Consider the following 4384-nt stretch of genomic DNA (forward strand, 5'->3'; position numbering starts at 1 on the left):
GAGAGAGTGCGCGCGCGCGCGCGTCTGCGCGTGTACGTGCGGAGCGGGGCTCACTTCACCGGCTCACGTTCAGGCTTCTTCCGTTTTAACGCGTGTCTGTGGAGAAGAAATGGAGCGCAACTTCGTTATAACCACATTCCAGTGACAGTTTCGTTACCATAACGTCGATTTAAAATGATCCAGAAAGGGCTAATAAAGCTGTCAGACAGAAAAAACGGTGACATTTTGGGAAACGAAACGCTGAAAGATACAATAAACCAATAGAACCCCCAACAACTTGATTTTCACGTTCACCCTGTGATGAAGAGACGAAATTCGAAAACTGAGGCTAGAATTAGAAATTTGAAATATGCACTTTCTCAGGAAGGACAGCTACAAATGTGGAATTCTGGGTTCCTTATTGTAATAAGGTAGGTGCCACTTGGACAACGTGCTCTTCCGTGTTTTCCTTTCGCTATTGGTTAGTATATGAGAGTGAAAACAGACTTGAAACTGGGAGAAAATAATAAAACCTACCAACCGTTTGCCAAAGAATTAGGACAAACTATGATCCGATAAACACATTCCACGCTGGACACACTAGGCACTTTCTGATTGTGACTTCAATCTTCACGACGCAGTTTTAGTATAGGGTAAAAACAATAGGCTGGTTTTTCCCCCGCGTTTTTCCCCCCCCCCCCCCCCCGCCCCTTTCCTCCCCACAGCCAGACTATAAACTTCGAATTGTGTTTCCAACTTGGGCAAAATATACACTTTGATATCCAGAGTCTACTCTGACTAAAAGCATAGTTTTTTGAAATCGCTGAAATGAGTATAATAGATAGTCATTTAAATTCCTTCAGGGTTTAATCCCTGCTGGGTTTTTCAAGTTTACTAAATTTACAGTCACGGGAATTTTGAGCTTGGGGAGAAGCTGCCTTGATAAATGCAAACTATAAATTAAAAGTGTCTGACTATTACACATTGAAATACAACATAAACATGACTAATGATAAATTTATGAAGTGGTATATTTAAAGTTTATTATTACTCACCCTTTCATTTTCATTTTTTCTACACGTTACACTTTAAAGTAGTTTCAAAAACTAGGTTATTGATCCAAATGTTTATCTGTGTTCGATGCTGAAATTGGAACAGCTATTTCCAGCTGTGAGTTTCATTTGCACAAAATTATATATCAAGATCACTCCAGCATACTTCTTCAGCACTCGGGAGAATTTGTCAGTACGCGCAAACTGCAAGTCACTCCTGCTGGAGAGAAGTTTTAAAAGGAGACAACTCAGGCCTGAGAACAGAAAAGTGGGTGGTATGAATGGAAGAGTAAAACAGGTTTGCACAGTGATGCTTCTGGAAAAAGATGATGCAGGCGAGTAAGCCCAGCCTTAAATCTCCATTCCTTTTGCTATTGTGAGCAGACAAGTAGTTTGGATCTGTTTGAAAAGGAAAAGCAGGCTCATCAGCATGACATTATCATGGCAGAGAAAATAAAATGTAACCCAGGATGCAGAGGAAGTATTCAAGAAATACTTATTCAACATAAAAAAAAAAAAGGTTTCCAAAGGTTTTTCCATCTCCATTATCCAAATTACACAGCTCTGAGACCACAATGGCAGCAAAAATCCAGAAGGCAGGTAGCTGATATTCCTCCAAATTACCAAATCAGAAAGGCAGGAGCATCTGGAAAGACCAAAAAAGTCTACCTTCTAATAAGTACACGTTAAATAGCCAGTTTTTCGATATGGTAGATATGCACGAAAGTGTTAACAGCAACTATCTCTGAAGAGTTGGATTACAAGGGACTTCCACTTTCTATATTACATTTCTCTATAATAGTATAACCTTTCAGAGCACATGTAGTGTAATCAGAAATATATATTAAATATTTAAAATGAGTGTGGGTGAGAGTTGTCTTCTGTGACAAAGAAAAAGCAACCTGTCATGAAATCGTAAGCAAATGAGATTCTCACAGTCTAGCAAACAAGTGACAGTGAATAAAAATTCTTAATAAAGTACCCATTCTGACCAATTGCAAGGACTATAAATGGCATTGACACGGTCTTTATTTAGCATGTCTTTGTCACTTTTAATGAATGTAAAAATATTTATCAGGCTCTCCCACAGAGTCATTGCTAATTGCTTTCCCTCTCTGTTTTCCCATAGTCTCCAATTCCTCAAGGCTTTTAAGAAAGCAAAGTTCCACAGTTGTGGATAGGGCCACTGAACACTTAAATTATAGATCTTAAAACTCTTGTGTTCACATTTTTGTTATCAAAGTTCCTGCAACTTTAAAAAGTTGCCGTAGTGGCTATTATTTTACCTCCTTTATTTTCCAGTAGGAAAAAAAAATGTTTTAAAAGAATTTCAATCACTTAAAATTAGTTCATTGTCCGTGGTGCATTTTTAGCTTGTAAAATTTATATTGCTTTACATAAGTTATTTCAGTAATGCATACCATGCACCTGTGATGGACATGATAAAGGCTGAGACCGAGAAGGAAATAAACAGGACAGTCACCTTAAAAATGATTTGCGTATGAGAGTATGAGGCATAGTAAGTCGATCCGCAGCACATTTCACATGGGTAAGAGTCTTGCTCAATTTGTGCACCGATGTTCACAGCAGCACTATTCATGGTGGCCAGGACATGGAAGCAACCGAAGTGTCCTACGACAGGTGATTGGCTAAAGAAGCTGTGGGACATATATGCAATGGAATATTACTCAGCCATGAGAAGAGATGAAATACTGCCATTTGCGACGACATGGATGGACCTCGAGATAATTATGCTAAGCGAAATAAGCCAGACTGAAAAGGTTGAAAACCACATGATATCACATATGTGGGATGTAAACCTAAAAGCAACAAAGGAACAGGAGAAACAAACAGAGACTCATGGATACGGACAATGGACTAGTGGTTACCAGAAGGGAGAGGGCAGAGGGGAGGGGGAAAATAAAAAAATAAAATGTTAAAAAAAATTATGTATATATAGTATGGAAAAAAATAATAAAAAAAAAGTAATTAAAAAAAAGAAAAAAAGAATCTTGCCCTATAGGGGTCTACATTCTAAGTCTGGCACCACTGAACAAGATAAACACAGAAGGGGCAAGCAGGCAAATGAAAAGTAAACATGGGAAAATGCACAAACAGAAAGATTAAATATTTACATCCATTGTGTACAAGACCATAGTTTTAAAAGAAATGCATTTGGGAGTTTGGGAAGAAGGGCGGGGTGGGGGTGTCAACAGAAAGGTATCTATTTAGAATAGGGTGGCACAGAAAACATTCTGCCAGCAAGTGTGATACACTCCTAAAAATAGTCTTAGTCTCTGTCTGTCTCTCTCTCTCTCTCTCTCACACACACACACACACACACACTTTCTGAGGTTCCCCTCCTTTATTGATGTACAGGACTCCCAATTTTAGGGTTGCCACAGCAAACTACCACAAACTAGGGGCTTTGACCGACAGAAATGTATGCTCTCACAGCTCTGGTAGCTAGAAGTCCAAAGTCACGGTGCCAGCAGGGCTTGCTCCTTGTGATGGGCTCTGAGGGAGAGTCTGTTCCGGGCCTCTCTCGGCTTCTGGTGTTGCCCACAAGCCTTGGTGTCCATGGCTTGTGGGTGCATCGCTCCCTACGCTGCCCGTGTCATCGCATGGCTGTCTTCCCTCAGCATCTGTGTGTCCTTCCATGGTGTTCTGTGTGTGTCTTCTTGTAAGGACACCAGTCATGTTGGATTCAGGACCCACCCTACTCCAGTGTGACCCTGTCTTACTAACATCTGCAATGATCCTATTTCCAAATGAGGTCACAGTCTGAGGTCCCAGGAAGAACGTGAACGTTGGGGGGACAAAATTCAAGCCAATATACTAATAGTTACTAGAAGGAAAGGGGGAGATGGATGGAGGGGAAATTAAATCATTTCTTCAATTTAAAAAATTAAAAAATAAATTTTAAAAAAGTCAACCCAATGTAAGTACCAGACAGCCTATACTGATGCCTGCCCATCTTAGCAGACCAAATTGTGTATTGTTTAAGATTTTTATATACCGGGTTAACGGCATGCAAACTCTTCTTGGGACAAAAATGTGCATTTACCTATTGCACTGTGCAATGTGCAATTACATACTGATTTTACATATAATCTAAAGAATAAATAAAATCAAAGTGAATTTGACAATGACCACGTCCACACAGTAAAAACTGAAATTGAAATTTAGTAGTTCCTTGCTTAGTTTGATCTTTGTGAAGGTAGGTCAAAACATTTCAGTTAAAAATGTACTATAGGGCCTGTTTTATGGAACTGACGGTCTTCAAGGGTCAAAGACAATGATCAGATGGTCACTGTCCCCTGTGCCGTGTAGTCAAGCTGGTGTGAATTTCA

The sequence above is a fragment of the Pteropus vampyrus genome, unplaced genomic scaffold (genome assembly GCF_000151845.1).
Source record: "Pteropus vampyrus isolate Shadow unplaced genomic scaffold, Pvam_2.0 Scaffold316, whole genome shotgun sequence".
NCBI classification, from domain to species: domain Eukaryota; kingdom Metazoa; phylum Chordata; class Mammalia; order Chiroptera; family Pteropodidae; genus Pteropus; species Pteropus vampyrus.